The sequence below is a fragment of the Lontra canadensis genome, unplaced genomic scaffold, assembly GCF_010015895.1.
Source record: "Lontra canadensis isolate GAN:19392208 unplaced genomic scaffold, GSC_riverotter_1.0 scaffold135, whole genome shotgun sequence".
Classification (NCBI taxonomy): Eukaryota; Metazoa; Chordata; class Mammalia; order Carnivora; family Mustelidae; genus Lontra; species Lontra canadensis.
Genome location: NW_022631129.1, coordinates 1,738,828 through 1,753,357, shown reverse-complemented (window position 1 = coordinate 1,753,357; position 14,530 = coordinate 1,738,828). Strand labels below are relative to the sequence as shown.

Sequence of the window (14,530 nt, the reverse complement as noted above, 5' to 3'; positions counted from 1 at the left end):
AGTTGGATTAGTTATATTAGTATAAAACAAAATATATTAAAGAAAATAGTTATTAAAGACAAAGAAGCACATTTAATAATAATAAAATGTATCAGCACATCAAGAAATACACAGTAATAATAAACAGGCATAATGTTCTAATAATATAACATTAAAATACATAAAGTAAAATTAAAATTTAAGTAAAAATTGACTTATCTGGAGGGAAAAACAGACAACTCAGCAATAATAGTTAGATATTTTAGTAACCCACTTTCAAAAATGGAGAGAAAAAACTGTAAATAGGAGGTCTACCAGGGAAACAGAAGACCTGAATAGTACTTCAAAGCAACTAGATCTAGTAGTATATATAGAGTGTCCACTCAACAACAACAGAATATATGTTGTTCTTAAGTGCACAGGAGGCTTTGTGCAAAATAAGCCTTATATTAGGTAATGAAGTAAGTCAATAAATTTCAATGGATTAATTAAGATTATAGGATACGAGAGCAATATACAAACAACATTTGTATTTCTATAAATTATAAAATAAAACCTTGAATAGGAAAGTAAGAAAACAACTAATTTACTAAAGTATCAAAAAGAATATAATATTTAAGAGTGAATTTAGCAAAATAAGTGCAAGAGTTGTATGTTGAGAACTACAGAAATGTTGAAAGAAAGGAAAGAAAATATAAACAAATGTAAAGGCATTCTATGTTCATGAACTGAGACTTAATGTTTTTAAGGTGCTAATGCTTTTCAAAATAATCTATAGATTCAGTGCAATACTTATCAAAACCTCAGCTGGATCTTTTCCTCTGAAATTGACAAATTGATTCTAAAATTTATGGGGCAATTAAATAAATCTAGAATAGCCAAAACAATCTTGAAAGAAGAACAAATTTAGAGAGCTCACACTTCTGATTTCAAAACTTACTACTAAGGTACAATAACGAAGAGAGTGTGGTGTGGTGCTGCTATAAAGATAGATATACAGATATACTCAAATCCCATCAACTGATGAACAGATAAAATTTGATATGTTCATACAACAGAATATATCTTCCCCTTAAGTAGTTTGGGAAAAGAAACAAATCTCCCATGCAGAAGAATTCCAAATAATTTATGTGGATATTCCACCCTCATGGAGGTGGAACATAATTCCTTACCCCTTAAGTCAAGGATGAGCATAGTGACTTCCTTCCAAGAAATTTATCATAGAAAGGGATAAAATGAGCCATTTTATAGTGGGGAAAACTGACAAACACTACTTCAGCCAGGTGATTAAGGTCAATATGAACAGATATAAATCGTATTGATAGTAAGTACCCTTGATATGATGTGATGATAATGGCACTTCCTCCTGTGGTCTCCCTTCTAAAAACCCATAACCTCATATAATCATAAGAAAAACACCATACAAATCTTAATTGAGATACATTCTACAAAATCTTGAATAGTACTGTTCAGAAATGCCAATGCCATTGAGAACAAGGAATGTCTGTGAAACCATCATAGCCAAGGTGGTATCTTGGATGACATCCCAGAATAGAAAAAGAGCATTAGGGGTAAACTGATGAAATCTGAAAAAAGAAGACTGGACAATAGTGTACCAATGTTGATTCATTAATTGTGGCAAATGTACATATTAGTGTAAGGTATTAATAATAGGGGAAACTAGGTGTAGTGTGTTGGGAACTACCTGTAGTATCCTTATAATTTTTTCCGTAAGTTTAAACCTATTTTAAATTTCAGCAAAGGAAACAGTAGACAAAACCAAAAGACAATCTATAGGATGCAAGAAGATATTTGCAAATGTCTTATTAGATAAAAGGCTAATATCCAAAATCTATTTTTTTTTTAAAAACAACTTATTACACTGTTGGTGGGAATGCAATCTGGTACAGCCACTTTAGAGAACAGTATGGGGTTTCCTCAAGAAGTTAAAAATAGAGCTACCTTATGACCCAGCAATTGTACTCCTGGGTGTTTACCTCAGAGATACAGATATAGTGAAAAGAAGGCCATATGCACCCCAAAGTTCATAACAGCAATGTCCACAATAGCCAAACTGTGGAAGGAGTCAAAATGCCTTTCAACAGATGAATGGATAAAGAAGATGTGGTTCATATATACAATGGGATATTACTCAGCCATGAGAAAGGACAAATACCCACGATTCGCATTAACATGGATGGAACTGAAGGAGATTATGCTTAGTGAAATAAATCAAGCAAAGAAAGACAATTATCATATGGTTTCACCCACATGTGGAACATAAGGAACAGCATGGAGGACATGAGGGGAATAAAGGGAAAACTGAAGGGGGGGCATCAGAAGGGGAGAGGAACCATGACAGCATGAGAGACTGGACTCCAGGAGACAATCTGAGGGTTTCAGAGGGGATGGGGTTGGGGGATGGGTTAGCTCAGTGATGGGTATTAAAGGAGGAAATGTGTTGTAGTGAGTGCTGTGTGTTACATGTAAATAATGAATCATGGAGCACTACGTCAAAACCAAATGTACTGTATGGTGACTAACATAACATAATAAAAAATATTTATAATCTTAAAAAAAAAACTTAACAAACTTAACACCCCCAAAATCTTTACTTCATAAAGATAGAAATATGAGTAATCACACCAAGGTGGCATTATAGGCCCAATTCCTAAATATAATTGGTCCAAATTGCTGATAAATTAATATTTTAAGGGATTAAGGGAAATAATAAGGTGAAAAATGATAAAGATCCTATGCTTCTTCTTTCACTTCAGTGAAACAAACTTCTGAATTATTAGAAATTTCTGGAAACCCTAAGCCAGAAGTTCCAGCTTAGAGATCTCAGTGATAAACAGTCTTTTACAATGGTTCTTACATATTTTGGGGTCACATTCCACTTTGAGATTCTGGACAAAACTATGGTCCTTTATTCATACACTCAGAAAATTTAATAGGGTATTTTGAATCTATCAGCTACATAATTTGTAGTTCAGAGTTTAAAAACTCCTCATCTAGTCCCTCTTGCTCATGTGTAGATGAGGAAACAGAAACAGATGCTGTCACTGTCCATGGTTAAGGGATTAGAAATGGGATCCTCTGACTTCTGGAAAGTGCTTCTTCCATGGTATTAAACCAATTACTGTTTAGTCTGCCTCAAAAATGTCCTTGAACTTGTTCACTGTTAACTGTTTCTACCTCTTGGGGTTTCCACTCCCACTCTTGTATTTCAAGTTCATTATATACATATATCCTGGCATTGACTTACTAAAAAAAAAAAAAAAATATATATATATATATATATATATCTCCTGTACTTCTAACTGTTCAAAAGTTCTTACCCCTGGTGATAGTATCAAGCTTGAATGCTTTACCATAACCTACAAGATTCCTTCTTCCCTCTCTAATTTCACTTCATTCTGTCTTGAAAGTGCATGCTTTACCATTCCTTTCATGGATTTTGTCTCTTTTTCATTCAAAATATAGCTCTATACAACACTAATCTATCTCCTTTATATTTTCATTTTACCAAACTGTAAACTAAAGTTATCCTCAATAACTTGTGTATAGACAATTCAAACACAAAGATCTAGTGTCTATGGATTTTATTCATAGAGTTTCAATTGCATTTAATTGCAAACCAAAAATAGCTTATTCTACAGTTTTTAGTTACATGATTTAATAATTTCACTTGCAGAACAACACATATGAAAGGAGTAAAATATAGTCATTGTGAGTAGAATGGAGGCCTCTAAAGAGGGTTATAATCATCATGACAATAGGATTATCCTCCATATTCCTTCATGGTTACTTGATGAGGAGGGATGTTTGCCTGCTCTTCTAGCATTCCATGAGCCCCTCATTCAAGAGTAGCTATGTGCTTGATGAGAAATGGCATCTGGTGGCCAATGTCAGTTGTGCTTCACTTTATTCAATTTCATGAGAAGTTTCTGTGAAGGAAGGAGGATACACTAACCTGTTGTGTTTTTCCTAGGAATTTGGTTATCTACTCAATAACTGTACCTCACATGTACCAAGATAAATTTCAAGTCCACCCCTCCATTTTCTGTGAGCTTCTGATTGTTGATATGTTCAGCTTCCTTCTGACGTTGAGATCTGATACCTCTTTCCATATCTCTTTTAATATCTGAAACTGTTATGCTATCGTATCTAGAAGGATATTGCTTTCTATTCCTGATCTTGAATTATTTTTAAATTGTTCTTATAAGATATAATGAAAGATATATATATATCCATATATATATATATATGGATATATATATGATATATCTTATCTTGTAAGATAAATTGAAAATATATATTAGTGTCCCAGAGATAGTTATCTTTGATCATCCTTTAATTATTTTCCCCGTTGTAGTCTGATATGTCAGAAATTTCTGTTTCTGTTTTTCCTTATCTAGTGCTCCTAACTCCAAGAAACTCATATTCTATACAGATGCTAAGATTTACTCTTAGCCCTTCTTCACTCTGTACCATGCTCTTCTATTCTATAGGGTAGGGGTTGCAAATGCAATGAACACACACACACTCTCACAAAACAAAACAAACACAAAACAGAGCCACATCAAGAATTTCAGTGAATGACTCTGGTTACCATATGTATTTTTTTCCCTCATAAGTATACAGCAAGAAACACGACTACATGCTTGACAAATAAACAGCAGCTGACATTTAATTTCAGGCTCCAGTGTACAACAGGTCATGGTGGAGATTATGGCAAAGTACATAAATTGCCTGAGAGAGAATCACTTTCAGTGTTTGCCAAATTTTACTTTGATGGAACAAAAGGAAAGATTTGCTAGGTGTTTTTATTTCTCAAGGAGGAGATTTGCATTTTTATATGAAGGCTTCCAATATTTTTAAAAGTCAACAACAAATTCATTTAAGATTAAATGTATAATTAAAACATTTTGTAGGTTAAAACTTTACTGACCAAATAAAATATATCCATGAGCTGTATAAGCAAAGCACAATCTCTGTATTAGCTTTTTCCTGTTTTACATTTCTTTAAAACTGTGTAACTGTTCCCTCTGAGTAGCATTGTGGTCTCTTCATTTTCCGAAGTGTTTATTTTCAATTAACACCCCATGATCTTCTTTTATCATACTAAGAGAAATAAATGCAAACCAAAGATATAATTATACATTTTCTAGGAGTCACATCATTTTTTAAAGTGGGCTTCATGTTCAGCAGGGAGCCCAGTGTGGGACTTGAAATCATGACCCTGAGATTAAGACCTAAGTTGAGATCAAGAGTTGGGCATTTAACTATCTGAGCAACTCAGGCATCCCTCTTGAACTCACATTTTAAAAAGTTAAAACAAATATGAAATTAAATTTAATAACATTTTATTTAACAAAATTTATCAAAATATCATCATTTAAACATGCAATAAATGTGAAAAATAATTAGTGAGATGTTTTAATAAATTAGTATGGGACAGTTTCATAGTGTCTTCAATATCCAATGTGTATTTTATGTTAACCTCGCTTTTTAGTTTGGAGTAGTCACATTTCAATTACTTAATAGTTTACCTACAGCTCATGGCCAACTGTTGTTGGAAACCACAGTCTTAGACTCTCCCAGAGGTTTTCAAACCAGCTATTCATCTCCTTTAAATCTCTGTGATTTGCTTAAAATCATAATGTTCTTGATTCCTCTTTCCTATGTTGCTCCCTGTTTAGGTCGTTTACCTAAATACCTAGGTGTAGTCTGAAAGCTATAAGACATTAATTAAAAGACCATTAATACAAAAAAAAAAAAGACATTAATACACCTAAATACCTAGGTGTAGTCTGAAAGCTATAAGAAATAAATTGAAGAAAACACAAATAAATGGAAAAATACTCCACGCTTATGCATTGAAAGAATCAATATTGTTAAAATGTCCACACTACTCAAAGCAATAAGATACAGTGCAATCTCTATCAAAATTCCAATAGCTTTTGGAAAAAAACAGACACAAATCAATGTAACAGAATAGAAAGTCCATAAATAGACCCATGCATATATGCTCAATTAATTAATGACAGAGGAACCAAGAATATACAATGGAAAAGACAGTCTCTTCAATAAATGGTACTGGGAAAACATGAAAAAAAAAAACAACAGTTGACCACTATTCTACACATACACAAAAATTAACTCAAAAAAGATTAAAGAAGGGTGCCTGGGTGTCTCAGTGGGTTAAGCATCTGCCTTCAGCTCAGGTCATAGTCTCAGGGTCCTGGGGTTGAACCCACATTGGAATCTCTGCTCGATAGGGATCCTGCTTCCCCCTTCTCTCTTTCTGCCTCCCTTCTTGTGATTTCTGTCAAATAAATAAATACAAAAATATTTTTTTAAAAAGGATTAAAGATTTAAATGTAAGACCTCAAACCATAAAACTCTTAGAAGAAAACATAAGATGTAAGTTCCTTGACATAGGTCTCAGTAATGATATTTATAATCTGATACCAAAACCCAAACTAACAAACTAACTAAATAAATAAATATCTGGAGATGCAACATACTAAAAGGCTTTTGTACAGCAAAGGAAACAAAAAAAAAAAAAAGGAGAAGAAGAAAGAAAGAAAAGGCAAGCTATTGAATGTGATAAAATATTTGTGAATCATATATATGGTAAAGAACTAATATCCAAAACATATAAAGAACACATACAATTCAATAGCAAAAAAAAAAAGACAATTTGATTTAAAAGTTCCTTTAGTAATGCATGCCTTCTATTTTCCTTTTAATACATACCTGCCATGACGAGATAGAAAAAAAAACAAAAAACCAAAGGGCAATGGAAACCAGTTTCAGCTGATCCAATTCCCCAGTTCTGTGGCTATGAAGCTAAAATCATTGCTACTGAATTTGATTGAGACAGTGGTTCACTGTGTTCCAATCCCTTCATGGCTATAGGATCCCTGAGGAATATTGACTTGGAAAAAGAATCTAAAGACATCAATGAAGTTCATGCTCCAAGTTAGGTCTCAGAACCTAGAGGGAGGTTACCATCTGCATCTCATGGTCAGTTGAACTGTATCCTTTCAAGGCAGGAAGGCAGGCTGGTCAGGACTGGAAGATTTCACTTAGCCTTATCACTATCAGGTTCCAGCAACATCTGATTGGCTGTGCAGAGGTACATACAAACCAGAAAGACTTATTTTTAGGAGTCACTAATACCTTCTTTATTACTATGTGTGCAGCTGCCAGAATACAGCCAAATGTATTTTATTTTAAGCCTTTGTTGATGTGACCTGGAGAGGGAACTAAGTACTCTTGGCTCATCCAAATGCTTTCATGACTGGTGTGTGTGTCTTAAAATAAGCTGAGTCAAAATTGCTTGTTTCCTGAATGCTGCCCAAGTGCATTAATGAGTTGGGCCTTCTGCCAGGTAGAGCATCCTGGCAGGTGGGGCTGTCTCCCATCCCTTTTGCTTTGGAGGAAAGGAATCACACAACTCTTTGAAAGTTATTTTCCTTTGTTGGGAGGAGTTAATTACCAAATAGCAGATGGCGTGAAATGCCAGCAGTCATCCTATATCCTCTGAAGCAAATGCTCAGGTGTGAGACTTCCAAAAGGAAACCCATCTTCCATGGGGAGAGTGGTGGTTAATTTTACGTGTCAATTTGGCCATGCTATGTGTTGCTTGGATAACTGGTAAAACATTATTTCTGGGTGTGTCTGTGAGGGTGTCTTCAGAAGAGAGATTAGCATTTAACTAGTAGACTAAAATAGATTACCCTCTTCAGTGCTGGTACCCTCATCCAGTCCATGAAAGTCCAAATACAACAGCAAGGCAGAGGATTATGAAACTTGCATTTATTACTCATTACTGTCTTCTCCTGCCCTCAGGCATTGCTTCTCCTGGTTCTGAGGCCTCCAGACTCAGACTGGGACTTACATGATTAGCTCCCAATTGTCAGGTCTATGGACTCAGTCTTACATAGGCATACCTCATTGTGCTTCACAGATATTGTGTCTTTTTTTACACAAATTGAAGGTTTGTGGCAACCCTACATTGAACAAGTCTATTCATGCTATGTTTTCCAACAGCATTTGGTCTTTGCATGTCTCTGTGACTATTTTGGAAATTCTCATAATATTTCAAACTTTTTCATATTATTATATTTATTATGGTGCCTTGTGATCTAGGATTATGATTCACTGGAAGCTCAGATGATAGTAGCCTTTGTTAATAATAGAGTAATTTAAATTAAGGTATGTACATTGTTTTTTTTTTTTGGACATACTATTACAGCACACTTCATAAAGTGCAGTTAGAATGAATGCTGGGAAACCAAAAACCGCATTTGACTAGATTTATTGTAATGCTTCCTTTATTGCAGTGATCTGGAACTGAACCTACAATTTCTCCAAGGTATCCTTGGATCACCAGCTCTTTTGAGACTTCAGCTTATAGATGACAGATCATGGGACCTCTTGGCCTCTATAACCGCATGAGCCAATTCCTCTAATAAGTCTTCTCTTATGCTTATGCCCATCTATATCTGTTTATCCTGTTGGTTCAGTTCTTTGAAGAACCCTGACTGATACTGAGAGGAAGTTCCCACCCTCCCAAATACCAAATATGTGGATTCCAGGGTCTCAAATGCCCCAGCATCTGCTTGAATCTACATAATTTGGATGCAGTTAGAATGAACTCTGTGGCATGTCTGGGAGATAAAACTAAGTCCAGCCTCCTACACCTCTCAGTGAGAATCAAGACAGCACCCTGGTAACCAGGTTTCCCATCAAGGACCACATCAGGCAACCTGTGTGGTGGGTGAGGTGGACATTGTCACATTCTCTCTACCTGTTCCATACTCCTCAAGGGGCTTACCCTACACTTGCCAGCCAGCTCAATTTCCCATGTATTCCTTGATCTCTGCCCTCTCCTGTTCTGTATTGTCTCTACCTTCCCATGTAAACCTTGCTGGGGGGTGGTGGGAGGATGTCCACTGCAGATGGTTATGACTGGTCATGCCTTCTACAATGACAGTGATGGTATCTGCAACAGAAATAACAGGGCTTTGGGATATCCTCCATGTAAATATTACCCTCAATGTGGTGGAAACTCACTAAAAGTGGTAAACTACTGCTACACATGATTATCATGGCTTCACTGTCCAGTCTTGAAGGTGGGTTATTTTATTCTAGCTTTAGGTAAAGTAAGATGTTCAGAGAGGTTAAGGACTTGATCATGGCAGAACAAAGAATGCTTCATTGCAAGAGGTGTTTGAATTTGAAGGCTGTGCTCTTCTTCTTTTATTTTTTTTTCTTTTTTCTTCTTCTTTTTTTTTCTTCCATAATGACATTCTGCCACTTTCATTTTTTGAAATGATTTTATTGAGGTATGATTGACATGTAAAAAGCTGTACATATTTAATGTGTACAACTCAATAAGTTTGGGGGTAAATATATACCCATGAAACCATTACCAATATGAAGGCCATAAATATATCCATATGTCCCAAAGTTTCCTCCAGCTCCCTTTATTATTTTTCATTGTTTGATAATTGCACTTAACATAAGATCTACCCTCTTAGCAGATTTTATGGACATAGTGAAGTATTGTTAGCTATAGGCACCATGCTCTAGAGTGGATCTCCAGAATTTATTTATCTTGCATAACTGAAACTTTGCACCCTTTGACCATTACCTCCCTATTTCCTCCTCCCTTGAGACCCTGGAAGCCATCTTCCTACTCTCTGCTACATGTTTGAATATTTTATGTTCTACACATAATTGAGATCCATGCACATTTTGTATTTCTGTGTCTGGTTTATTTCATTTAGCATAATGCCCTCAAGATCCATCCATGTTGTTGTAAATAAAAGGATTTCTTGCTTTTTCAAGACTGTGTAACATTCCATTATGTGTGTGTGTGTATGTCTGTGTGTGTATATATGTATATATTACAACTACTTTATTCATCCATTGATGTACACTTAGGTTGTTTCCAGTCTTAGCTATTATGAATAATGTTAAAATGAACATGGGTTGGAAGAGCTCTTTGAGATCTTGATTTCACTTCCTCTGAATACATGCTCAGAAGTGGAATTGCTGGATTGTAAGGTGGTTTTTCTTTTAATTTTCTGAGAAAACTCTGTACTGTTTTCCATAGTGGTAGAACTGGTTGACATTCCCACCAACAGAGCACAAGGGTTTCTTTTTCTCCACATCCTAGCCTAATGCTATTTGTTATCTTTTTGATAATAGCCATTTTGATAGGTGTGAGGTAACATACCATTGTTACTTTGATTTGTATTTCTCTGATGATTAGTGATATTGAACATTTTTCATGTGCCTGTTGGCCAGCTGTATGTCTTCTTTGACCATTTTTTAATCACATTATTTTTCCCTACTGGGTTGTGTGATTTCTTTATATATTTTGGATATTAACTTCTTACCTGATATATGGTTTGCTAATATTTTCTCCCATTTTGTAGATTGCTTTCCATTTTGTTGATTGTGTCCTTTGCTTTACAGAAGTTCTTTGTTTCATGTAGTCCTACTATACCCAACCCTGTCACAGTGGATCGCTGGAGGTATCTTGCCTCTTTCCCAAAAGACCTACAATAGGTGGAGGTAAGGAGAATGGTATGGTGGTAGGAAGGTCAAGGAAGTGCCAGAGAAGGTGATCTTTCAGCATCCTGCAGATTCTATCATATAGCAACAAGACCACTTCTCCTGACACCTAAAGGGTATGCAGAAAATGGTCTTGGGTGTGCCTGTATTCAAGTCTGGATCACACAGAGAAGAGTGTGTTTTGTGACTCTTGCACTGGAATGTACACAGAGGGTGTCTGCACATTCCAAACATGGCATGCCTGTAAAAAAAAGAAGTCAAAGCATCGGAGGTCTAGAATGAAATAGGAGTGAGCTCTCTTCCCACTTTCACCACTTCTCACTGTATAGGTGTTTTCATATTGTCTAACCCTTCTGAACATGATATTCTCATCTATGAAATCAGAATAATAATACATACCATATCTGTCACTGAAGATTAAATTAAGTGACAGTATGTATACAATGAGAACCACTTCCCAGGGCTCCCCTAAGGTCAGGAGGGAGTCATCTGATCCTCATTACTATGAAGAACCCTGTGGCAGTAGAATAATGGGTGCAGAGTCTGTGAGGGAGGGTCTAAGGACATGAAGCAAAGCTTTCTAGTTTAGAATCCCAGCTCCCTGCTCACTCACTATACAACATCAGGGAACTTCTTATATGTCTTTCAACCCCTTTGTTCTTTTAGTTACTAAGTTTTTGTTCTGATACAGTGTTATGTTAATTTCAGGGATACAATATAGTGATTCAACAATTCCATACATTACCTAGTGGTTATCAGGATAAGGGTACTCCTTAATTCCCATCACCTATTTAACCTACCCTTCTCCTCCATCTGCCCTCTGGTAATGATCAGTTTGTTTTCTATTGTTAAGGATCGATTTCTTTGTTTTTCTCTCTCTTTTTTTCCCTGTTTGTTTTGTTTCTTAAATTCCACATATGACTGAAATCACGTGGTATTTGTCTTTCTCTGACTGATATATTTTGCTTAACATTATATTCTCTAGCTCCATCAATGCCATTACAAATGTAAAGATTTTATATACTACCCAAAGCAATCTACAGATTTAATGAAATCCCTATCAAAATTCCAATAGCATTTTTTACAGAACTGGAACAAACAATCCTAAAATTTGTGTGGAACCATAAAAGACCCCAAACAGCCAAAGCAATTTTGAAAAAGAAAAATGAAACAGGAGGTATCACAATCCCAGATATCAAGATATACTACAGAGCTGTGATAATCAAAACAGTATGGTAATGGCACAAATAGATCAATAGATCAAAATAGGAAACCTAGAAATAAACACATAATTATATGGTCAATTAATCTTCAACAACAGAGGAAAGAATATGCAATGAGAAAAAGACGGTACCTTCAATAAATGGTGTTGGGAAAACTGGTCAAGTACATGCAAAAGAATGAAACTGGACAACTTTTTATACTGTGCAAAAAAATAAATTCAAAATGGATTAAAGACCTAAATGTGAGACCTGAAACCATAAAAATCCTAGAAGAGAACACGATCAATAATTTCTCTGATCAGCAGTAGTCACATTTCTCTAAATCTCTTTAAACCTCCTTCCTCCCATCTGTAAGCTGAGAATAACAGCAAGTTACTAAATGATGGAAAAGGACTAGAGACACTCTGTTTAGAGATTTCTAATTGGTTTGGTCAAGGATGTCAACATCAATAGGACTAGGATAGCAAGAACAAATGTGAGAGATGTTTGTACATTTTCCCTTTTTCTGTTGGATTTCCCAATGATGTACAACTATAGTAGACACACTCTGCACAAGGAAGGCTTTCTATGGAAAAGGAAAAAGACTAACTTTCACAGTATTAGCTTTTCCTACTGAGCTCAACTTCTCCTAGTCAGAAGAATCTACCCAACAATGAACACATTTCTGTATATGATTGTCTGCAGACACCAAGCTCTGTGACTGTGTTAAAAATGAAGCTGGTGATATGATGGCCAATCTCCTTTCCCTAGACCATATCAATGACATGTTCACTGAACTGTGCCTTGTTGGTGAGATGTAATTTAAGGTTTAAGAAAATCAAGGTTTCAATCTGAGAATACAAAGAAAGTTCATTTTTGGGAAGTGATGGGAAATCTTATCAGTGGCAGTAGTAGTCCAGCTCTCTGTGTTCTGCTGGGGATCAAAAGTACCCCAGTGATTTATGGTACAACTTCATTGAACTACCATATCATGGGGAAAACATCAGTAGTCTGACCATTCTGCCAGTCAAGACCTCACCCCCATCCTCGGCCATTACCTCCACATCAGCACCAATACCATAGACAACTGATGTGAGCACCATGGCATCATGAGTATGCAGCTGATTCTGCCAAGTGCACAGCCATAGCATAACTGATTTGAAGGAGCCACTGAAAGTTGTTGGTATTGCCAAGATGCTTGATCCATCAAAAGCAAATTCTGCAAAAATAACAAGGTCAGAAAACCTACATGTTTCTTACATCTGGCAAAAAGCAAAACTTCAAGTCAGCAAAGATGGAACCAAAGCTTCAGCAACAACAACTGGGAATCTAATCACAAGGTCATTACTTCCTTTGTTCATTGTAACCAGATTTTTTTTTTTTTTTTTACATTTCATCTAACATTATCCCACAAGTGTTGTCTTATTCTTGGGGCAGACAAACAAACCCTGAAGAGTACACAAAAGAAACCAAGCAAAGCACAGACTGCTTGGTTATGAAGAAGGATTGTTGCCCTCCTTTTTTTAATAGTTCTGTTACATATTTTTTATACAGTATTTCTTTCTTAAAACAAATTCTTAGGAAGAGATACTCAAAGATACAAACATTGCTGCTCTGGGATTTATTTTTAGGGGAAAACAGGTCAGGATAGCTGGAACACTGTAATGGAGAAATGAAGAGGAAGACTTCAAAATACCTAAGTGATGCCTTAAGCTAATGAACCTACATCAACAATCTACTTGAGTATTTACCCACCAGTTCAGAATTTTTGTTTTATTTTATTTCTACATTTGGCTTTCCAGAAGAAATTTAATGAGTGTGGTGGGGGCAGGAGAGATAGCTAATAGTTGTTTCCAATTTTACGGAAAAAAAATTATTTTCCTTTAAAACCTTTTCCCCTAACAAAGTCTTGATAGAAATATTATCTGAGTGAATAGAAATTGTGAAATCTCTGTTCTCTTTGTGTGTCTTTATTGTTTTATATAACGTATATATTCTCTAAAATAAGTCTTAAACACTTTCTGAATTTTAAAAAATTACAGTATGAACCATACTGAATATGAGGGAAACCCTGGTCTCTTCCCTGCTCAGACCTACTCACAGGCTGGGGTAGAGGGATTGTGGCTTAATGTTAAGGATAGACTTCCATGCTCGAACATGGGAATCTTCAGTGTATCCCTAACACTTATGTAGGTGCACTTAGTATGTGCCAGACACTATTCTGAGCAATTACGAGCAATTCCGAGCAATTACATCACCCCATTTGATCCTTAAAGTGTGGAAATCCAGCAAGAGAAATGAGGTCATTTACTACATCACCAGGGGTCTTAATCAAGCACAATGGTTATTGATTCTGTGCTCTTTATTATTATTATTGTTATTATTATTGTTACTTCTATTATTATTATTATTATTGGTAGAGGAGAGGTGGAACAAAAACAGATATCCAGGTCATAAGATATGAGATGTATTTTGGTGCAGTATGGCTTTATCCCAATAAACTATTTAAGGCAAAAATAAGCAAAAATAGTTTATCCCAATAAACTATTTAAGGCACACACACACAGACACACACACACACAGAGTATGTTTTATCTTTGACACTTGTGTCAACTTCTAACCATATTGGAGTCAGAAAAATTATTAGGGAAATGTCACTGCTGCTATAACGATGTATGAAATGTCTGAGCATGTTGGCTGATTTTCAGAGTTTTAAGAGGCAATGCTTCAATCTCCCAAAGTAATTAATT

At 35.6% G+C, this 14,530-nt stretch overlaps 1 protein-coding gene and 1 pseudogene across 3 annotated transcripts in view; both read left to right on the top strand.

Moving 5' to 3' along the window:
- GABRG3 (gamma-aminobutyric acid type A receptor subunit gamma3) overlaps window positions 1–14,530 on the top strand; it is a 614,083-nt gene that overhangs the window by 341,612 nt on the left and 257,941 nt on the right. The window lies entirely within an intron of this gene.
- LOC116858341 lies at window positions 6,897–13,232 on the top strand (annotated as a pseudogene).